Here is a 20000-nt window from a genome sequence, read left to right as displayed (position 1 = left end):
CTTCTTCTTACCCTGTGTAATATCACGCATGGCATTCTATTAAACCCTCTTGAACTTTCCAATGATCTTTTGTGAGTGTGTTGCTCAGATCGTATTATAAACCATGAAACATCATGTAACAGTTTCAGTCTTTGGATACATGTAAAATGAAGACATGGTTAACATGTGACTTCTTGTTTCAGTGTCTATAACATTTGGCCCAGTAGAGGAAGCACATGGACAATCTCTTGTCTTTTCTCTCTGCCAACATCCATTTGAATAATTTCCTATTATTTGTCTCGTTCTCCTTCACAAGTCTTGCCCATTTTTGACCTTCTTTCCATTTGTACAGAAGGACAGTAAGCAGAAGACCAAACATCATTGAGGGAATATTTTACTGGACGGCGTTGTGTGATGCTACATGCCATGTGTGGTTCCATGGTGTAATGGTTAGCACTCTGGACTTTGAATCCAGTGATCCGAGTTCAAATCTCGGTGGAACCTAATCTTTATTTATATGTTCTAACCACACTTGTTCTCCAGCCTACTTTCCACAGCACAAAGAGGGAATCACAAAATGTCAGTTCTTACCTGTTGGCATGCTGTTAAAAAAACAAATATTCCCCATTTGCTGTTTTCTTTCTTGCTCACACAGGAAAATTCTATTCTAACCCTGTGTAATATCATTCATGGCATACTATTAAACATCTTGAACTTTCCAAAACCATCCCTTCTGCATCTCAAGGAGGAAGTGACCAAGAACAGTTTCTGTTCTTATGATTTGTTCTCATCGCTGTTGGCACGCTATAAAACATATTAAACATTATGTTAAGTCGGTCATCGGATTGCCACAGCTTGGTTCCATGGTGTAATGGTTAGCACTCTGGACTCTGAATCCAGCGATCCGAGTTCAAATCTCGGTGGGACCTCATCTTTAGCGTTAACTCGCTTGCACGTTACCTTCTTTCAAAAACCACAAGAGTCGAATGACCAAGAAAAGCTTCTTCTTACCCTGTGTAATATCACGCATGGCATTCTATTAAACCCTCTTGAACTTTCCAATGATCTTTTGTGAGTGTGTTGCTCAGATCGTATTATAAACCATGAAACATCATGTAACAGTTTCAGTCTTTGGATACATGTAAAATGAAGACATGGTTAACATGTGACTTCTTGTTTCAGTGTCTATAACATTTGGCCCAGTAGAGGAAGCACATGGACAATCTCTTGTCTTTTCTCTCTGCCAACATCCATTTGAATAATTTCCTATTATTTGTCTCGTTCTCCTTTACAAGTCTTGCCCATTTTTGACCTTCTTTCCATTTGTACAGAAGGACAGTAAGCAGAAGACCAAACATCATTGAGGGAATATTTTACTAGACGGGGTTGTGTGATGCTACATGCCATGTGTGGTTCCATGGTGTAATGGTTAGCACTCTGGACTTTGAATCCAGTGATCCGAGTTCAAATCTCGGTGGAACCTAATCTTTATTTATATGTTCTAACCACACTTGTTCTCCAGCCTACTTTCCACAGCACAAAGAGGGAATCACAAAATGTCAGTTCTTACCTGTTGGCATGCTGTTAAAAAAACAAATATTCCCCATTTGCTGTTTTCTTTCTTGCTCACACAGGAAAATTCTATTCTAACCCTGTGTAATATCATTCATGGCATACTATTAAACATCTTGAACTTTCCAAAACCATCCCTTCTGCATCTCAAGGAGGAAGTGACCAAGAACAGTTTCTGTTCTTATGACCAAGAACAGTTTCTGTTCTTATGATTTGTTCTCATCGCTGTTGGCACACTATAAAACATATTAAACATTATGTTAAGTCGGTCATCTGATTGCCACAGCTTGGTTCCATGGTGTAATGGTTAGCACTCTGGACTCTGAATCCAGCGATCCGAGTTCAAATCTCGGTGGGACCTCATCTTTAGCGTTAACTCGCTTGCACGTTACCTTCTTTCAAAAACCACAAGAGTCGAATGACCAAGGAAAGCTTCTTCTTACCCTGTGTAATATCACGCATGGCATTCTATTAAACCCTCTTGAACTTTCCAATGATCTTTTGTGAGTGTGTTGCTCAGATCGTATTATAAACCATGAAACATCATGTAACAGTTTCAGTCTTTGGATACATGTAAAATGAAGACATGGTTAACATGTGACTTCTTGTTTCAGTGTCTATAACATTTGGCCCAGTAGAGGAAGCACATGGACAATCTCTTGTCTTTTCTCTCTGCCAACATCCATTTGAATAATTTCCTATTATTTGTCTCGTTCTCCTTTACAAGTCTTGCCCATTTTTGACCTTCTTTCCATTTGTACAGAAGGACAGTAAGCAGAAGACCAAACATCATTGAGGGAATATTTTACTGGACGGGGTTGTGTGATGCTACATGCCATGTGTGGTTCCATGGTGTAATGGTTAGCACTCTGGACTTTGAATCCAGTGATCCGAGTTCAAATCTCGGTGGAACCTAATCTTTATTTATATGTTCTAACCACACTTGTTCTCCAGCCTACTTTCCACAGCACAAAGAGGGAATCACAAAATGTCAGTTCTTACCTGTTGGCATGCTGTTAAAAAAACAAATATTCCCCATTTGCTGTTTTCTTTCTTGCTCACACAGGAAAATTCTATTCTAACCCTGTGTAATATCATTCATGGCATACTATTAAACATCTTGAACTTTCCAAAACCATCCCTTCTGCATCTCAAGGAGGAAGTGACCAAGAACAGTTTCTGTTCTTATGACCAAGAACAGTTTCTGTTCTTATGATTTGTTCTCATCGCTGTTGGCACACTATAAAACATATTAAACATTATGTTAAGTCGGTCATCTGATTGTCACAGCTTGGTTCCATGGTGTAATGGTTAGCACTCTGGACTCTGAATCCAGCTATCCGAGTTCAAATCTCGGTGGGACCTCATCTTTAGCGTTAACTCGCTTGCACGTTACCTTCTTTCAAAAACCACAAGAGTCGAATGACCAAGGAAAGCTTCTTCTTACCCTGTGTAATATCACGCATGGCATTCTATTAAACCCTCTTGAACTTTCCAATGATCTTTTGTGAGTGTGTTGCTCAGATCGTATTATAAACCATGAAACATCATGTAACAGTTTCAGTCTTTGGATACATGTAAAATGAAGACATGGTTAACATGTGACTTCTTGTTTCAGTGTCTATAACATTTGGCCCAGTAGAGGAAGCACATGGACAATCTCTTGTCTTTTCTCTCTGCCAACATCCATTTGAATAATTTCCTATTATTTGTCTCGTTCTCCTTCACAAGTCTTGCCCATTTTTGACCTTCTTTCCATTTGTACAGAAGGACAGTAAGCAGAAGACCAAACATCATTGAGGGAATATTTTACTGGACGGCGTTGTGTGATGCTACATGCCATGTGTGGTTCCATGGTGTAATGGTTAGCACTCTGGACTTTGAATCCAGTGATCCGAGTTCAAATCTCGGTGGAACCTAATCTTTATTTATATGTTCTAACCACACTTGTTCTCCAGCCTACTTTCCACAGCACAAAGAGGGAATCACAAAATGTCAGTTCTTACCTGTTGGCATGCTGTTAAAAAAACAAATATTCCCCATTTGCTGTTTTCTTTCTTGCTCACACAGGAAAATTCTATTCTAACCCTGTGTAATATCATTCATGGCATACTATTAAACATCTTGAACTTTCCAAAACCATCCCTTCTGCATCTCAAGGAGGAAGTGACCAAGAACAGTTTCTGTTCTTATGATTTGTTCTCATCGCTGTTGGCACACTATAAAACATATTAAACATTATGTTAAGTCGGTCATCGGATTGCCACAGCTTGGTTCCATGGTGTAATGGTTAGCACTCTGGACTCTGAATCCAGCGATCCGAGTTCAAATCTCGGTGGGACCTCATCTTTAGCGTTAACTCGCTTGCACGTTACCTTCCTTCAAAAACCACAAGAGTCGAATGACCAAGGAAAGCTTCTTCTTACCCTGTGTAATATCACGCATGGCATTCTATTAAACCCTCTTGAACTTTCCAATGATCTTTTGTGAGTGTGTTGCTCAGATCGTATTATAAACCATGAAACATCATGTAACAGTTTCAGTCTTTGGATACATGTAAAATGAAGACATGGTTAACATGTGACTTCTTGTTTCAGTGTCTATAACATTTGGCCCAGTAGAGGAAGCACATGGACAATCTCTTGTCTTTTCTCTCTGCCAACATCCATTTGAATAATTTCCTATTATTTGTCTCGTTCTCCTTTACAAGTCTTGCCCATTTTTGACCTTCTTTCCATTTGTACAGAAGGACAGTAAGCAGAAGACCAAACATCATTGAGGGAATATTTTACTGGACGGCGTTGTGTGATGCTACATGCCATGTGTGGTTCCATGGTGTAATGGTTAGCACTCTGGACTTTGAATCCAGTGATCCGAGTTCAAATCTCGGTGGAACCTAATCTTTATTTATATGTTCTAACCACACTTGTTCTCCAGCCTACTTTCCACAGCACAAAGAGGGAATCACAAAATGTCAGTTCTTACCTGTTGGCATGCTGTTAAAAAAACAAATATTCCCCATTTGCTGTTTTCTTTCTTGCTCACACAGGAAAATTCTATTCTAACCCTGTGTAATATCATTCATGGCATACTATTAAACATCTTGAACTTTCCAAAACCATCCCTTCTGCATCTCAAGGAGGAAGTGACCAAGAACAGTTTCTGTTCTTATGATTTGTTCTCATCGCTGTTGGCACACTATAAAACATATTAAACATTATGTTAAGTCGGTCATCGGATTGCCACAGCTTGGTTCCATGGTGTAATGGTTAGCACTCTGGACTCTGAATCCAGCGATCCGAGTTCAAATCTCGGTGGGACCTCATCTTTAGCGTTAACTCGCTTGCACGTTACCTTCCTTCAAAAACCACAAGAGTCGAATGACCAAGGAAAGCTTCTTCTTACCCTGTGTAATATCACGCATGGCATTCTATTAAACCCTCTTGAACTTTCCAATGATCTTTTGTGAGTGTGTTGCTCAGATCGTATTATAAACCATGAAACATCCTGTAACAGTTTCAGTCTTTGGATACATGTAAAATGAAGACATGGTTAACATGTGACTTCTTGTTTCAGTGTCTATAACATTTGGCCCAGTAGAGGAAGCACATGGACAATCTCTTGTCTTTTCTCTCTGCCAACATCCATTTGAATAATTTCCTATTATTTGTCTCGTTCTCCTTTACAAGTCTTGCCCATTTTTGACCTTCTTTCCATTTGTACAGAAGGACAGTAAGCAGAAGACCAAACATCATTGAGGGAATATTTTACTGGACGGCGTTGTGTGATGCTACATGCCATGTGTGGTTCCATGGTGTAATGGTTAGCACTCTGGACTTTGAATCCAGTGATCCGAGTTCAAATTTCGGTGGAACCTAATCTTTATTTATATGTTCTAACCACACTTGTTCTCCAGCCTACTTTCCACAGCACAAAGAGGGAATCACAAAATTCTATTCTAACCCTGTGTAATATCATTCATGGCATACTATTAAACATCTTGAACTTTCCAAAACCATCCCTTCTGCATCTCAAGGAGGAAGTGACCAAGAACAGTTTCTGTTCTTATGATTTGTTCTCATCGCTGTTGGCACACTATAAAACATATTAAACATTATGTTAAGTCGGTCATCGGATTGCCACAGCTTGGTTCCATGGTGTAATGGTTAGCACTCTGGACTCTGAATCCAGCGATCCGAGTTCAAATCTCGGTGGGACCTCATCTTTAGCGTTAACTCGCTTGCACGTTACCTTCCTTCAAAAACCACAAGAGTCGAATGACCAAGGAAAGCTTCTTCTTACCCTGTGTAATATCACGCATGGCATTCTATTAAACCCTCTTGAACTTTCCAATGATCTTTTGTGAGTGTGTTGCTCAGATCGTATTATAAACCATGAAACATCATGTAACAGTTTCAGTCTTTGGATACATGTAAAATGAAGACATGGTTAACATGTGACTTCTTGTTTCAGTGTCTATAACATTTGGCCCAGTAGAGGAAGCACATGGACAATCTCTTGTCTTTTCTCTCTGCCAACATCCATTTGAATAATTTCCTATTATTTGTCTCGTTCTCCTTTACAAGTCTTGCCCATTTTTGACCTTCTTTCCATTTGTACAGAAGGACAGTAAGCAGAAGACCAAACATCATTGAGGGAATATTTTACTGGACGGGGTTGTGTGATGCTACATGCCATGTGTGGTTCCATGGTGTAATGGTTAGCACTCTGGACTTTGAATCCAGTGATCCGAGTTCAAATCTCGGTGGAACCTAATCTTTATTTATATGTTCTAACCACACTTGTTCTCCAGCCTACTTTCCACAGCACAAAGAGGGAATCACAAAATGTCAGTTCTTACCTGTTGGCATGCTGTTAAAAAAACAAATATTCCCCATTTGCTGTTTTCTTTCTTGCTCACACAGGAAAATTCTATTCTAACCCTGTGTAATATCATTCATGGCATACTATTAAACATCTTGAACTTTCCAAAACCATCCCTTCTGCATCTCAAGGAGGAAGTGACCAAGAACAGTTTCTGTTCTTATGACCAAGAACAGTTTCTGTTCTTATGATTTGTTCTCATCGCTGTTGGCACACTATAAAACATATTAAACATTATGTTAAGTCGGTCATCGGATTGCCACAGCTTGGTTCCATGGTGTAATGGTTAGCACTCTGGACTCTGAATCCAGCGATCCGAGTTCAAATCTCGGTGGGACCTCATCTTTAGCGTTAACTCGCTTGCACGTTACCTTCTTTCAAAAACCACAAGAGTCGAATGACCAAGGAAAGCTTCTTCTTACCCTGTGTAATATCACGCATGACATTCTATTAAACCCTCTTGAACTTTCCAATGATCTTTTGTGAGTGTGTTGCTCAGATCGTATTATAAACCATGAAACATCATGTAACAGTTTCAGTCTTTGGATACATGTAAAATGAAGACATGGTTAACATGTGACTTCTTGTTTCAGTGTCTATAACATTTGGCCCAGTAGAGGAAGCACATGGACAATCTCTTGTCTTTTCTCTCTGCCAACATCCATTTGAATAATTTCCTATTATTTGTCTCGTTCTCCTTTAAAAGTCTTGCCCATTTTTGACCTTCTTTCCATTTGTACAGAAGGACAGTAAGCAGAAGACCAAACATCATTGAGGGAATATTTTACTGGACGGGGTTGTGTGATGCTACATGCCATGTGTGGTTCCATGGTGTAATGGTTAGCACTCTGGACTTTGAATCCAGTGATCCGAGTTCAAATCTCGGTGGAACCTGATCTTTATTTATATGTTCTAACCACACTTGTTCTCCAGCCTACTTTCCACAGCACAAAGAGGGAATCACAAAATGTCAGTTCTTACCTGTTGGCATGCTGTTAAAAAAACAAATATTCCCCATTTGCTGTTTTCTTTCTTGCTCACACAGGAAAATTCTATTCTAACCCTGTGTAATATCATTCATGGCATACTATTAAACATCTTGAACTTTCCAAAACCATCCCTTCTGCATCTCAAGGAGGAAGTGACCAAGAACAGTTTCTGTTCTTATGACCAAGAACAGTTTCTGTTCTTATGATTTGTTCTCATCGCTGTTGGCACACTATAAAACATATTAAACATTATGTTAAGTCGGTCATCTGATGGCCACAGCTTGGTTCCATGGTGTAATGGTTAGCACTCTGGACTCTGAATCCAGCGATCCGAGTTCAAATCTCGGTGGGACCTCATCTTTAGCGTTAACTCGCTTGCACGTTACCTTCTTTCAAAAACCACAAGAGTCGAATGACCAAGGAAAGCTTCTTCTTACCCTGTGTAATATCACGCATGGCATTCTATTAAACCCTCTTGAACTTTCCAATGATCTTTTGTGAGTGTGTTGCTCAGATCGTATTATAAACCATGAAACATCATGTAACAGTTTCAGTCTTTGGATACATGTAAAATGAAGACATGGTTAACATGTGACTTCTTGTTTCAGTGTCTATAACAGGGGCGTCCAACATGCGGCCCGCGGGCCAAATGCGGCCCGCGAGACCTCGAGGTGCGGCCCGCGTAAGATCGGCAGCCAGGGCAACCGATCTTATGCGAGCCGCACCTCAAGCCCTGCTACTTACTTGTGGGAGGGTCTTCTGGACTGCACAGAGGAAGCGGAGTTCACGTGACATCCTACTTCCTCTGTGCTTTAGCAGAGAAGGCAGAGGGAGGCCGCGCCCCCTGCTGAAGTCTGTAAGCGGCATCGAGGAGCTGCAGTCCAGGTAAGGGGGTGGGGAGGGTGTTTGAATGAGTGTGTGTGATTGAGGGAATGAATCTGTGAATGAATGATTATATGAATAAATGAGTGTGTGTGTGTGATAGCATGGATGTGTAAGTGCTGGAACCTAGGCATGATGGGACTGTGATTGCTGTTAGCAATCACACTCCTATCATGCCAAGTCAGCCAGTACATGCTAAAAACCTGGCCAGCTGCCCCCCTTGTGTATTGATGCTGCCAGCAGTATGGGGTCTGCACTTACAGCCACCCTGTACCAGCATGTACTGGCTGACTTGGCATGATAGGAGTGTGATTGCTAACAGCAATCACAGTCCCATAATGCCTAGGTTCCAGCATTTACTGGATGGATGTGTAAGTGCTGGAACCTAGGCATGATGGGACTGTGATTGCTGTTAGCAATCACACTCCTATCATGCCAAGTCAGCCAGTACATGTTGAAACCTGGCTAGCTGCCCCCCTTGTGTATTGATGCTGCCAGCAGTATGGGGTCTGCACATCACTTACAGTCACCCTGTACCAGCGTGTATTGGCTGACTTGGCATGATAGGAGTGTGATTGCTAACAGCAATCACAGTCCCATCATGCCTAGGTTCCAGCATTTACTGGATGGATGTGTAAGTGCTGGAACCTAGGCATGATGAGACTGTGACTACTGTTAGCAATCACAGTCCTATCATGCCAAGTCAGCCAGTACATGCTGAAACCTAGATAGCTGCCCCCCTTGTGTAGTGATGCTGCCAGCAGTATGGGGTCTGCACATCACTTACAGCCACCCTGTACCAGCATGTACTGGTTGACTTCGCATGATAGGAGTGTGATTGCTAACAGCAATTACAGTGAGCACAGTCCCATCATGCCTAGGTACCAGCATTTACTGGTTGCCTGGGTTGCCAGCATTTACTGGTTGCTAAGTCATATTGCTAATTTTGTCCAGTTGTGTGTTACCTACTTTTATTAAAAATGTGAGTTTTTATTATTATTTTTAAAGGTGGGGGCCATTTTCGGTTTTGGCTAAGTGAACCCTGAATGTTTTGGTCCAGAATTTTCATTTTAGTTCATCCCTAGAATAAATCTAGGGAATCCTGAATTTGTAGTCGCAAAACTTTCTAGGCCCAGAAATCAGTGAGAGGAAGAGTAAAGGTTTTGTCATTTTACTTAATTTTAATCTGCATATTTTATTAAAGGCCATATTTTTTGTCACAGTAAAAAATGAGTGCGGCCCGCGCACGTATACAATTCTGATGAAGTGGCCCACTGCAGAAAAAACTTGGACACCCCTGGTCTATAACATTTGGCCCAGTAGAGGAAGCACATGGACAATCTCTTGTCTTTTCTCTCTGCCAACATCCATTTGAATAATTTCCTATTATTTGTCTCGTTCTCCTTTAAAAGTCTTGCCCATTTTTGACCTTCTTTCCATTTGTACAGAAGGACAGTAAGCAGAAGACCAAACATCATTGAGGGAATATTTTACTGGACGGGGTTGTGTGATGCTACATGCCATGTGTGGTTCCATGGTGTAATGGTTAGCACTCTGGACTTTGAATCCAGTGATCCGAGTTCAAATCTCGGTGGAACCTAATCTTTATTTATATGTTCTAACCACACTTGTTCTCCAGCCTACTTTCCACAGCACAAAGAGGGAATCACAAAATGTCAGTTCTTACCTGTTGGCATGCTGTTAAAAAAACAAATATTCCCCATTTGCTGTTTTCTTTCTTGCTCACACAGGAAAATTCTATTCTAACCCTGTGTAATATCATTCATGGCATACTATTAAACATCTTGAACTTTCCAAAACCATCCCTTCTGCATCTCAAGGAGGAAGTGACCAAGAACAGTTTCTGTTCTTATGACCAAGAACAGTTTCTGTTCTTATGATTTGTTCTCATCGCTGTTGGCACACTATAAAACATATTAAACATTATGTTAAGTCGGTCATCTGATGGCCACAGCTTGGTTCCATGGTGTAATGGTTAGCACTCTGGACTCTGAATCCAGCGATCCGAGTTCAAATCTCGGTGGGACCTCATCTTTAGCGTTAACTCGCTTGCACGTTACCTTCTTTCAAAAACCACAAGAGTCGAATGACCAAGGAAAGCTTCTTCTTACCCTGTGTAATATCACGCATGGCATTCTATTAAACCCTCTTGAACTTTCCAATGATCTTTTGTGAGTGTGTTGCTCAGATCGTATTATAAACCATGAAACATCATGTAACAGTTTCAGTCTTTGGATACATGTAAAATGAAGACATGGTTAACATGTGACTTCTTGTTTCAGTGTCTATAACATTTGGCCCAGTAGAGGAAGCACATGGACAATCTCTTGTCTTTTCTCTCTGCCAACATCCATTTGAATAATTTCCTATTATTTGTCTCGTTCTCCTTCACAAGTCTTGCCCATTTTTGACCTTCTTTCCATTTGTACAGAAGGACAGTAAGCAGAAGACCAAACATCATTGAGGGAATATTTTACTGGACGGCGTTGTGTGATGCTACATGCCATGTGTGGTTCCATGGTGTAATGGTTAGCACTCTGGACTTTGAATCCAGTGATCCGAGTTCAAATCTCGGTGGAACCTAATCTTTATTTATATGTTCTAACCACACTTGTTCTCCAGCCTACTTTCCACAGCACAAAGAGGGAATCACAAAATGTCAGTTCTTACCTGTTGGCATGCTGTTAAAAAAACAAATATTCCCCATTTGCTGTTTTCTTTCTTGCTCACACAGGAAAATTCTATTCTAACCCTGTGTAATATCATTCATGGCATACTATTAAACATCTTGAACTTTCCAAAACCATCCCTTCTGCATCTCAAGGAGGAAGTGACCAAGAACAGTTTCTGTTCTTATGATTTGTTCTCATCGCTGTTGGCACACTATAAAACATATTAAACATTATGTTAAGTCGGTCATCGGATTGCCACAGCTTGGTTCCATGGTGTAATGGTTAGCACTCTGGACTCTGAATCCAGCGATCTGAGTTCAAATCTCGGTGGGACCTCATCTTTAGCGTTAACTCGCTTGCACGTTACCTTCCTTCAAAAACCACAAGAGTCGAATGACCAAGGAAAGCTTCTTCTTACCCTGTGTAATATCACGCATGGCATTCTATTAAACCCTCTTGAACTTTCCAATGATCTTTTGTGAGTGTGTTGCTCAGATCGTATTATAAACCATGAAACATCATGTAACAGTTTCAGTCTTTGGATACATGTAAAATGAAGACATGGTTAACATGTGACTTCTTGTTTCAGTGTCTATAACATTTGGCCCAGTAGAGGAAGCACATGGACAATCTCTTGTCTTTTCTCTCTGCCAACATCCATTTGAATAATTTCCTATTATTTGTCTCGTTCTCCTTTACAAGTCTTGCCCATTTTTGACCTTCTTTCCATTTGTACAGAAGGACAGTAAGCAGAAGACCAAACATCATTGAGGGAATATTTTACTGGACGGGGTTGTGTGATGCTACATGCCATGTGTGGTTCCATGGTGTAATGGTTAGCACTCTGGACTTTGAATCCAGTGATCCGAGTTCAAATCTCAGTGGAACCTAATCTTTATTTATATGTTCTAACCACACTTGTTCTCCAGCCTACTTTCCACAGCACAAAGAGGGAATCACAAAATGTCAGTTCTTACCTGTTGGCATGCTGTTAAAAAAACAAATATTCCCCATTTGCTGTTTTCTTTCTTGCTCACACAGGAAAATTCTATTCTAACCCTGTGTAATATCATTCATGGCATACTATTAAACATCTTGAACTTTCCAAAACCATCCCTTCTGCATCTCAAGGAGGAAGTGACCAAGAACAGTTTCTGTTCTTATGATTTGTTCTCATCGCTGTTGGCACACTATAAAACATATTAAACATTATGTTAAGTCGGTCATCGGATTGCCACAGCTTGGTTCCATGGTGTAATGGTTAGCACTCTGGACCCTGAATCCAGCGATCCGAGTTCAAATCTTGGTGGGACCTCATCTTTAGCGTTAACTCGCTTGCACGTAACTTCCTTCAAAAACCACAAGAGTCGAATGACCAAGGAAAGCTTCTTCTTACCCTGTGTAATATCACGCATGGCATTCTATTAAACCCTCTTGAACTTTCCAATGATCTTTTGTGAGTGTGTTGCTCAGATCGTATTATAAACCATGAAACATCATGTAACAGTTTCAGTCTTTGGATACATGTAAAATGAAGACATGGTTAACATGTGACTTCTTGTTTCAGTGTCTATAACATTTGGCCCAGTAGAGGAAGCACATGGACAATCTCTTGTCTTTTCTCTCTGCCAACATCCATTTGAATAATTTCCTATTATTTGTCTCGTTCTCCTTTACAAGTCTTGCCCATTTTTGACCTTCTTTCCATTTGTACAGAAGGACAGTAAGCAGAAGACCAAACATCATTGAGGGAATATTTTACTGGACGGGGTTGTGTGATGCTACATGCCATGTGTGGTTCCATGGTGTAATGGTTAGCACTCTGGACTTTGAATCCAGTGATCCGAGTTCAAATCTCGGTGGAACCTAATCTTTATTTATATGTTCTAACCACACTTGTTCTCCAGCCTACTTTCCACAGCACAAAGAGGGAATCACAAAATGTCAGTTCTTACCTGTTGGCATGCTGTTAAAAAAACAAATATTCCCCATTTGCTGTTTTCTTTCTTGCTCACACAGGAAAATTCTATTCTAACCCTGTGTAATATCATTCATGGCATACTATTAAACATCTTGAACTTTCCAAAACCATCCCTTCTGCATCTCAAGGAGGAAGTGACCAAGAACAGTTTCTGTTCTTATGATTTGTTCTCATCGCTGTTGGCACGCTATTAAACATATTAAACATTATGTTAAGTCGGTCATCGGATTGCCACAGCTTGGTTCCATGGTGTAATGGTTAGCACTCTGGACTCTGAATCCAGCGATCCGAGTTCAAATCTCGGTGGGACCTCATCTTTAGCGTTAACTCGCTTGCACGTTACCTTCCTTCAAAAACCACAAGAGTCGAATGACCAAGGAAAGCTTCTTCTTACCCTGTGTAATATCACGCATGGCATTCTATTAAACCCTCTTGAACTTTCCAATGATCTTTTGTGAGTGTGTTGCTCAGATCGTATTATAAACCATGAAACATCATGTAACAGTTTCAGTCTTTGGATACATGTAAAATGAAGACATGGTTAACATGTGACTTCTTGTTTCAGTGTCTATAACATTTGGCCCAGTAGAGGAAGCACATGGACAATCTCTTGTCTTTTCTCTCTGCCAACATCCATTTGAATAATTTCCTATTATTTGTCTCGTTCTCCTTTACAAGTCTTGCCCATTTTTGACCTTCTTTCCATTTGTACAGAAGGACAGTAAGCAGAAGACCAAACATCATTGAGGGAATATTTTACTAGACGGGGTTGTGTGATGCTACATGCCATGTGTGGTTCCATGGTGTAATGGTTAGCACTCTGGACTTTGAATCCAGTGATCCGAGTTCAAATCTCGGTGGAACCTAATCTTTATTTATATGTTCTAACCACACTTGTTCTCCAGCCTACTTTCCACAGCACAAAGAGGGAATCACAAAATGTCAGTTCTTACCTGTTGGCATGCTGTTAAAAAAACAAATATTCCCCATTTGCTGTTTTCTTTCTTGCTCACACAGGAAAATTCTATTCTAACCCTGTGTAATATCATTCATGGCATACTATTAAACATCTTGAACTTTCCAAAACCATCCCTTCTGCATCTCAAGGAGGAAGTGACCAAGAACAGTTTCTGTTCTTATGACCAAGAACAGTTTCTGTTCTTATGATTTGTTCTCATCGCTGTTGGCACACTATAAAACATATTAAACATTATGTTAAGTCGGTCATCTGATTGCCACAGCTTGGTTCCATGGTGTAATGGTTAGCACTCTGGACTCTGAATCCAGCGATCCGAGTTCAAATCTCGGTGGGACCTCATCTTTAGCGTTAACTCGCTTGCACGTTACCTTCTTTCAAAAACCACAAGAGTCGAATGACCAAGGAAAGCTTCTTCTTACCCTGTGTAATATCACGCATGGCATTCTATTAAACCCTCTTGAACTTTCCAATGATCTTTTGTGAGTGTGTTGCTCAGATCGTATTATAAACCATGAAACATCATGTAACAGTTTCAGTCTTTGGATACATGTAAAATGAAGACATGGTTAACATGTGACTTCTTGTTTCAGTGTCTATAACATTTGGCCCAGTAGAGGAAGCACATGGACAATCTCTTGTCTTTTCTCTCTGCCAACATCCATTTGAATAATTTCCTATTATTTGTCTCGTTCTCCTTTACAAGTCTTGCCCATTTTTGACCTTCTTTCCATTTGTACAGAAGGACAGTAAGCAGAAGACCAAACATCATTGAGGGAATATTTTACTGGACGGGGTTGTGTGATGCTACATGCCATGTGTGGTTCCATGGTGTACTGGTTAGCACTCTGGACTTTGAATCCAGTGATCCGAGTTCAAATCTCGGTGGAACCTAATCTTTATTTATATGTTCTAACCACACTTGTTCTCCAGCCTACTTTCCACAGCACAAAGAGGGAATCACAAAATGTCAGTTCTTACCTGTTGGCATGCTGTTAAAAAAACAAATATTCCCCATTTGCTGTTTTCTTTCTTGCTCACACAGGAAAATTCTATTCTAACCCTGTGTAATATCATTCATGGCATACTATTAAACATCTTGAACTTTCCAAAACCATCCCTTCTGCATCTCAAGGAGGAAGTGACCAAGAACAGTTTCTGTTCTTATGACCAAGAACAGTTTCTGTTCTTATGATTTGTTCTCATCGCTGTTGGCACACTATAAAACATATTAAACATTATGTTAAGTCGGTCATCTGATTGCCACAGCTTGGTTCCATGGTGTAATGGTTAGCACTCTGGACTCTGAATCCAGCGATCCGAGTTCAAATCTCGGTGGGACCTCATCTTTAGCGTTAACTCGCTTGCACGTTACCTTCTTTCAAAAACCACAAGAGTCGAATGACCAAGAAAAGCTTCTTCTTACCCTGTGTAATATCACGCATGGCATTCTATTAAACCCTCTTGAACTTTCCAATGATCTTTTGTGAGTGTGTTGCTCAGATCGTATTATAAACCATGAAACATCATGTAACAGTTTCAGTCTTTGGATACATGTAAAATGAAGACATGGTTAACATGTGACTTCTTGTTTCAGTGTCTATAACATTTGGCCCAGTAGAGGAAGCACATGGACAATCTCTTGTCTTTTCTCTCTGCCAACATCCATTTGAATAATTTCCTATTATTTGTCTCGTTCTCCTTCACAAGTCTTGCCCATTTTTGACCTTCTTTCCATTTGTACAGAAGGACAGTAAGCAGAAGACCAAACATCATTGAGGGAATATTTTACTGGACGGCGTTGTGTGATGCTACATGCCATGTGTGGTTCCATGGTGTAATGGTTAGCACTCTGGACTTTGAATCCAGTGATCCGAGTTCAAATCTCGGTGGAACCTAATCTTTATTTATATGTTCTAACCACACTTGTTCTCCAGCCTACTTTCCACAGCACAAAGAGGGAATCACAAAATGTCAGTTCTTACCTGTTGGCATGCTGTTAAAAAAACAAATATTCCCCATTTGCTGTTTTCTTTCTTGCTCACACAGGAAAATTCTATTCTAACCCTGTGTAATATCATTCATGGCATACTATTAAACATCTTGAACTTTCCAAAACCATCCCTTCTGCATCTCAAGGAGGAAGTGACCAAGAACAGTTTCTGTTCTTATGATTTGTTCTCATCGCTGTTGGCACACTATAAAACATATTAAACATTATGTTAAGTCGGTCAACGGATTGCCACAGCTTGGTTCCATGGTGTAATGGTTAGCACTCTGGACTCTGAATCCAGCGATCCGAGTTCAAATCTCGGTGGGACCTCATCTTTAGCGTTAACTCGCTTGCACGTTACCTTCCTTCAAAAACCACAAGAGTCGAATGACCAAGGAAAGCTTCTTCTTACCCTGTGTAATATCACGCATGGCATTCTATTAAACCCTCTTGAACTTTCCAATGATCTTTTGTGAGTGTGTTGCTCAGATCGTATTATAAACCATGAAACATCATGTAACAGTTTCAGTCTTTGGATACATGTAAAATGAAGACATGGTTAACATGTGACTTCTTGTTTCAGTGTCTATAACATTTGGCCCAGTAGAGGAAGCACATGGACAATCTCTTGTCTTTTCTCTCTGCCAACATCCATTTGAATAATTTCCTATTATTTGTCTCGTTCTCCTTTACAAGTCTTGCCCATTTTTGACCTTCTTTCCATTTGTACAGAAGGACAGTAAGCAGAAGACCAAACATCATTGAGGGAATATTTTACTGGACGGGGTTGTGTGATGCTACATGCCATGTGTGGTTCCATGGTGTAATGGTTAGCACTCTGGACTTTGAATCCAGTGATCCGAGTTCAAATCTCGGTGGAACCTAATCTTTATTTATATGTTCTAACCACACTTGTTCTCCAGCCTACTTTCCACAGCACAAAGAGGGAATCACAAAATGTCAGTTCTTACCTGTTGGCATGCTGTTAAAAAAACAAATATTCCCCATTTGCTGTTTTCTTTCTTGCTCACACAGGAAAATTCTATTCTAACCCTGTGTAATATCATTCATGGCATACTATTAAACATCTTGAACTTTCCAAAACCATCCCTTCTGCATCTCAAGGAGGAAGTGACCAAGAACAGTTTCTGTTCTTATGACCAAGAACAGTTTCTGTTCTTATGATTTGTTCTCATCGCTGTTGGCACACTATAAAACATATTAAACATTATGTTAAGTCGGTCATCGGATTGCCACAGCTTGGTTCCATGGTGTAATGGTTAGCACTCTGGACTCTGAATCCAGCGATCTGAGTTCAAATCTCGGTGGGACCTCATCTTTAGCGTTAACTCGCTTGCACGTTACCTTCCTTCAAAAACCACAAGAGTCGAATGACCAAGGAAAGCTTCTTCTTACCCTGTGTAATATCACGCATGGCATTCTATTAAACCCTCTTGAACTTTCCAATGATCTTTTGTGAGTGTGTTGCTCAGATCGTATTATAAACCATGAAACATCATGTAACAGTTTCAGTCTTTGGATACATGTAAAATGAAGACATGGTTAACATGTGACTTCTTGTTTCAGTGTCTATAACATTTGGCCCAGTAGAGGAAGCACATGGACAATCTCTTGTCTTTTCTCTCTGCCAACATCCATTTGAATAATTTCCTATTATTTGTCTCGTTCTCCTTTACAAGTCTTGCCCATTTTTGACCTTCTTTCCATTTGTACAGAAGGACAGTAAGCAGAAGACCAAACATCATTGAGGGAATATTTTACTGGATGGGGTTGTGTGATGCTACATGCCATGTGTGGTTCCATGGTGTAATGGTTAGCACTCTGGACTTTGAATCCAGTGATCCGAGTTCAAATCTCGGTGGAATCTTATCTTTATTTATATGTTCTAACCACACTTGTTCTCCAGCCTACTTTCCACAGCACAAAGAGGGAATCACAAAATGTCAGTTCTTACCTGTTGGCATGCTGTTAAAAAAACAAATATTCCCCATTTGCTGTTTTCTTTCTTGCTCACACAGGAAAATTCTATTCTAACCCTGTGTAATATCATTCATGGCATACTATTAAACATCTTGAACTTTCCAAAACCATCCCTTCTGCATCTCAAGGAGGAAGTGACCAAGAACAGTTTCTGTTCTTATGATTTGTTCTCATCGCTGTTGGCACACTATAAAACATATTAAACATTATGTTAAGTCGGTCATCGGATTGCCACAGCTTGGTTCCATGGTGTAATGGTTAGCACTCTGGACTCTGAATCCAGCGATCCGAGTTCAAATCTCGGTGGGACCTCATATTTAGCGTTAACTCGCTTGCACGTTACCTTCCTTCAAAAACCACAAGAGTCGAATGACCAAGGAAAGCTTCTTCTTACCCTGTGTAATATCACGCATGGCATTCTATTAAACCCTCTTGAACTTTCCAATGATCTTTTGTGAGTGTGTTGCTCAGATCGTATTATAAACCATGAAACATCATGTAACAGTTTCAGTCTTTGGATACATGTAAAATGAAGACATGGTTAACATGTGACTTCTTGTTTCAGTGTCTATAACATTTGGCCCAGTAGAGGAAGCACATGGACAATCTCTTGTCTTTTCTCTCTGCCAACATCCATTTGAATAATTTCCTATTATTTGTCTCGTTCTCCTTTACAAGTCTTGCCCATTTTTGACCTTCTTTCCATTTGTACAGAAGGACAGTAAGCAGAAGACCAAACATCATTGAGGGAATATTTTACTGGACGGTCTTATGATTTGTTCTCATCGCTGTTGGCACACTATAAAACATATTAAACATTATGTTAAGTCGGTCATCTGATTGCCACAGCTTGGTTCCATGGTGTAATGGTTAGCACTCTGGACTCTGAATCCAGCGATCCGAGTTCAAATCTCGGTGGAACCTCATCTTTAGCGTTAACTCGCTTGCACGTTACCTTCTTTCAAAAACCACAAGAGTCGAATGACCAAGGAAAGCTTCTTCTTACCCTGTGTAATATCACGCATGGCATTCTATTAAACCCTCTTGAACTTTCCAATGATCTTTTGTGAGTGTGTTGCTCAGATCGTATTATAAACCATGAAACATCATGTAACAGTTTCAGTCTTTGGATACATGTAAAATGAAGACATGGTTAACATGTGACTTCTTGTTTCAGTGTCTATAACATTTGGCCCAGTAGAGGAAGCACATGGACAATCTCTTGTCTTTTCTCTCTGCCAACATCCATTTGAATAATTTCCTATTATTTGTCTCGTTCTCCTTTACAAGTCTTGCCCATTTTTGACCTTCTTTCCATTTGTACAGAAGGACAGTAAGCAGAAGACCAAACATCATTGAGGGAATATTTTACTGGACGGGGTTGTGTGATGCTACATGCCATGTGTGGTTCCATGGTGTAATGGTTAGCACTCTGGACTTTGAATCCAGTGATCCGAGTTCAAATCTCGGTGGAACCTAATCTTTATTTATATGTTCTAACCACACTTGTTCTCCAGCCTACTTTCCACAGCACAAAGAGGGAATCACAAAATGTCAGTTCTTACCTGTTGGCATGCTGTTAAAAAAACAAATATTCCCCATTTGCTGTTTTCTTTCTTGCTCACACAGGAAAATTCTATTCTAACCCTGTGTAATATCATTCATGGCATACTATTAAACATCTTGAACTTTCCAAAACCATCCCTTCTGCATCTCAAGGAGGAAGTGACCAAGAACAGTTTCTGTTCTTATGATTTGTTCTCATCGCTGTTGGCACGCTATAAAACATATTAAACATTATGTTAAGTCGGTCATCGGATTGCCACAGCTTGGTTCCATGGTGTAATGGTTAGCACTCTGGACTCTGAATCCAGCGATCCGAGTTCAAATCTCGGTGGGACCTCATCTTTAGCGTTAACTCGCTTGCACGTTACCTTCTTTCAAAAACCACAAGAGTCGAATGACCAAGGAAAGCTTCTTCTTACCCTGTGTAATATCACGCATGGCATTCTATTAAACCCTCTTGAACTTTCCAATGATCTTTTGTGAG

The 20000-nt window shown here is 40.2% G+C and overlaps 37 non-coding genes across 37 annotated transcripts; all 37 read left to right on the top strand.

Moving 5' to 3' along the window:
* Positions 1–411: 411 nt before the first annotated feature.
* TRNAQ-UUG (transfer RNA glutamine (anticodon UUG)) lies at positions 412–483 on the top strand. Its single transcript has one exon. It is a non-coding gene; the product is annotated as a tRNA-Gln (tRNA).
* A 353-nt stretch (positions 484–836) lies between these two features.
* TRNAQ-CUG (transfer RNA glutamine (anticodon CUG)) lies at positions 837–908 on the top strand. Its single transcript has one exon. It is a non-coding gene; the product is annotated as a tRNA-Gln (tRNA).
* Positions 909–1390: 482 nt separating this feature from the next.
* TRNAQ-UUG (transfer RNA glutamine (anticodon UUG)) lies at positions 1391–1462 on the top strand. Its single transcript has one exon. It is a non-coding gene; the product is annotated as a tRNA-Gln (tRNA).
* A 378-nt stretch (positions 1463–1840) lies between these two features.
* Positions 1841–1912, top strand: TRNAQ-CUG (transfer RNA glutamine (anticodon CUG)). Its single transcript has one exon. It is a non-coding gene; the product is annotated as a tRNA-Gln (tRNA).
* A 482-nt stretch (positions 1913–2394) lies between these two features.
* TRNAQ-UUG (transfer RNA glutamine (anticodon UUG)) lies at positions 2395–2466 on the top strand. The gene has a single exon. It is a non-coding gene; the product is annotated as a tRNA-Gln (tRNA).
* Positions 2467–2844: 378 nt separating this feature from the next.
* TRNAQ-CUG (transfer RNA glutamine (anticodon CUG)) lies at positions 2845–2916 on the top strand. Its single transcript has one exon. It is a non-coding gene; the product is annotated as a tRNA-Gln (tRNA).
* A 482-nt stretch (positions 2917–3398) lies between these two features.
* TRNAQ-UUG (transfer RNA glutamine (anticodon UUG)) lies at positions 3399–3470 on the top strand. The gene has a single exon. It is a non-coding gene; the product is annotated as a tRNA-Gln (tRNA).
* Positions 3471–3823: 353 nt separating this feature from the next.
* TRNAQ-CUG (transfer RNA glutamine (anticodon CUG)) lies at positions 3824–3895 on the top strand. Its single transcript has one exon. It is a non-coding gene; the product is annotated as a tRNA-Gln (tRNA).
* A 482-nt stretch (positions 3896–4377) lies between these two features.
* Positions 4378–4449, top strand: TRNAQ-UUG (transfer RNA glutamine (anticodon UUG)). The gene has a single exon. It is a non-coding gene; the product is annotated as a tRNA-Gln (tRNA).
* A 353-nt stretch (positions 4450–4802) lies between these two features.
* On the top strand, positions 4803–4874 carry TRNAQ-CUG (transfer RNA glutamine (anticodon CUG)). The gene has a single exon. It is a non-coding gene; the product is annotated as a tRNA-Gln (tRNA).
* Positions 4875–5356: 482 nt separating this feature from the next.
* Positions 5357–5428, top strand: TRNAQ-UUG (transfer RNA glutamine (anticodon UUG)). Its single transcript has one exon. It is a non-coding gene; the product is annotated as a tRNA-Gln (tRNA).
* A 271-nt stretch (positions 5429–5699) lies between these two features.
* TRNAQ-CUG (transfer RNA glutamine (anticodon CUG)) lies at positions 5700–5771 on the top strand. Its single transcript has one exon. It is a non-coding gene; the product is annotated as a tRNA-Gln (tRNA).
* Positions 5772–6253: 482 nt separating this feature from the next.
* TRNAQ-UUG (transfer RNA glutamine (anticodon UUG)) lies at positions 6254–6325 on the top strand. Its single transcript has one exon. It is a non-coding gene; the product is annotated as a tRNA-Gln (tRNA).
* Positions 6326–6703: 378 nt separating this feature from the next.
* Positions 6704–6775, top strand: TRNAQ-CUG (transfer RNA glutamine (anticodon CUG)). The gene has a single exon. It is a non-coding gene; the product is annotated as a tRNA-Gln (tRNA).
* A 482-nt stretch (positions 6776–7257) lies between these two features.
* TRNAQ-UUG (transfer RNA glutamine (anticodon UUG)) lies at positions 7258–7329 on the top strand. The gene has a single exon. It is a non-coding gene; the product is annotated as a tRNA-Gln (tRNA).
* Positions 7330–7707: 378 nt separating this feature from the next.
* On the top strand, positions 7708–7779 carry TRNAQ-CUG (transfer RNA glutamine (anticodon CUG)). The gene has a single exon. It is a non-coding gene; the product is annotated as a tRNA-Gln (tRNA).
* Positions 7780–9834: 2055 nt separating this feature from the next.
* TRNAQ-UUG (transfer RNA glutamine (anticodon UUG)) lies at positions 9835–9906 on the top strand. The gene has a single exon. It is a non-coding gene; the product is annotated as a tRNA-Gln (tRNA).
* Positions 9907–10284: 378 nt separating this feature from the next.
* On the top strand, positions 10285–10356 carry TRNAQ-CUG (transfer RNA glutamine (anticodon CUG)). The gene has a single exon. It is a non-coding gene; the product is annotated as a tRNA-Gln (tRNA).
* Positions 10357–10838: 482 nt separating this feature from the next.
* Positions 10839–10910, top strand: TRNAQ-UUG (transfer RNA glutamine (anticodon UUG)). Its single transcript has one exon. It is a non-coding gene; the product is annotated as a tRNA-Gln (tRNA).
* Positions 10911–11263: 353 nt separating this feature from the next.
* On the top strand, positions 11264–11335 carry TRNAQ-CUG (transfer RNA glutamine (anticodon CUG)). The gene has a single exon. It is a non-coding gene; the product is annotated as a tRNA-Gln (tRNA).
* A 482-nt stretch (positions 11336–11817) lies between these two features.
* Positions 11818–11889, top strand: TRNAQ-UUG (transfer RNA glutamine (anticodon UUG)). Its single transcript has one exon. It is a non-coding gene; the product is annotated as a tRNA-Gln (tRNA).
* Positions 11890–12242: 353 nt separating this feature from the next.
* Positions 12243–12314, top strand: TRNAQ-CUG (transfer RNA glutamine (anticodon CUG)). Its single transcript has one exon. It is a non-coding gene; the product is annotated as a tRNA-Gln (tRNA).
* Positions 12315–12795: 481 nt separating this feature from the next.
* Positions 12796–12867, top strand: TRNAQ-UUG (transfer RNA glutamine (anticodon UUG)). The gene has a single exon. It is a non-coding gene; the product is annotated as a tRNA-Gln (tRNA).
* Positions 12868–13220: 353 nt separating this feature from the next.
* On the top strand, positions 13221–13292 carry TRNAQ-CUG (transfer RNA glutamine (anticodon CUG)). Its single transcript has one exon. It is a non-coding gene; the product is annotated as a tRNA-Gln (tRNA).
* Positions 13293–13774: 482 nt separating this feature from the next.
* Positions 13775–13846, top strand: TRNAQ-UUG (transfer RNA glutamine (anticodon UUG)). The gene has a single exon. It is a non-coding gene; the product is annotated as a tRNA-Gln (tRNA).
* Positions 13847–14224: 378 nt separating this feature from the next.
* TRNAQ-CUG (transfer RNA glutamine (anticodon CUG)) lies at positions 14225–14296 on the top strand. Its single transcript has one exon. It is a non-coding gene; the product is annotated as a tRNA-Gln (tRNA).
* A 482-nt stretch (positions 14297–14778) lies between these two features.
* On the top strand, positions 14779–14850 carry TRNAQ-UUG (transfer RNA glutamine (anticodon UUG)). The gene has a single exon. It is a non-coding gene; the product is annotated as a tRNA-Gln (tRNA).
* Positions 14851–15228: 378 nt separating this feature from the next.
* Positions 15229–15300, top strand: TRNAQ-CUG (transfer RNA glutamine (anticodon CUG)). Its single transcript has one exon. It is a non-coding gene; the product is annotated as a tRNA-Gln (tRNA).
* A 482-nt stretch (positions 15301–15782) lies between these two features.
* On the top strand, positions 15783–15854 carry TRNAQ-UUG (transfer RNA glutamine (anticodon UUG)). Its single transcript has one exon. It is a non-coding gene; the product is annotated as a tRNA-Gln (tRNA).
* A 353-nt stretch (positions 15855–16207) lies between these two features.
* On the top strand, positions 16208–16279 carry TRNAQ-CUG (transfer RNA glutamine (anticodon CUG)). The gene has a single exon. It is a non-coding gene; the product is annotated as a tRNA-Gln (tRNA).
* Positions 16280–16761: 482 nt separating this feature from the next.
* Positions 16762–16833, top strand: TRNAQ-UUG (transfer RNA glutamine (anticodon UUG)). The gene has a single exon. It is a non-coding gene; the product is annotated as a tRNA-Gln (tRNA).
* A 378-nt stretch (positions 16834–17211) lies between these two features.
* Positions 17212–17283, top strand: TRNAQ-CUG (transfer RNA glutamine (anticodon CUG)). Its single transcript has one exon. It is a non-coding gene; the product is annotated as a tRNA-Gln (tRNA).
* A 482-nt stretch (positions 17284–17765) lies between these two features.
* On the top strand, positions 17766–17837 carry TRNAQ-UUG (transfer RNA glutamine (anticodon UUG)). The gene has a single exon. It is a non-coding gene; the product is annotated as a tRNA-Gln (tRNA).
* Positions 17838–18190: 353 nt separating this feature from the next.
* On the top strand, positions 18191–18262 carry TRNAQ-CUG (transfer RNA glutamine (anticodon CUG)). The gene has a single exon. It is a non-coding gene; the product is annotated as a tRNA-Gln (tRNA).
* A 540-nt stretch (positions 18263–18802) lies between these two features.
* Positions 18803–18874, top strand: TRNAQ-CUG (transfer RNA glutamine (anticodon CUG)). The gene has a single exon. It is a non-coding gene; the product is annotated as a tRNA-Gln (tRNA).
* A 482-nt stretch (positions 18875–19356) lies between these two features.
* On the top strand, positions 19357–19428 carry TRNAQ-UUG (transfer RNA glutamine (anticodon UUG)). Its single transcript has one exon. It is a non-coding gene; the product is annotated as a tRNA-Gln (tRNA).
* Positions 19429–19781: 353 nt separating this feature from the next.
* TRNAQ-CUG (transfer RNA glutamine (anticodon CUG)) lies at positions 19782–19853 on the top strand. Its single transcript has one exon. It is a non-coding gene; the product is annotated as a tRNA-Gln (tRNA).
* Positions 19854–20000: the final 147 nt, after the last annotated feature.

The sequence above is a fragment of the Spea bombifrons genome, chromosome 1 (assembly GCF_027358695.1).
Source record: "Spea bombifrons isolate aSpeBom1 chromosome 1, aSpeBom1.2.pri, whole genome shotgun sequence".
Lineage (NCBI taxonomy): Eukaryota > Metazoa > Chordata > Amphibia > Anura > Pelobatidae > Spea > Spea bombifrons.
This window is presented reverse-complemented; position numbering and strand designations above follow the sequence as displayed.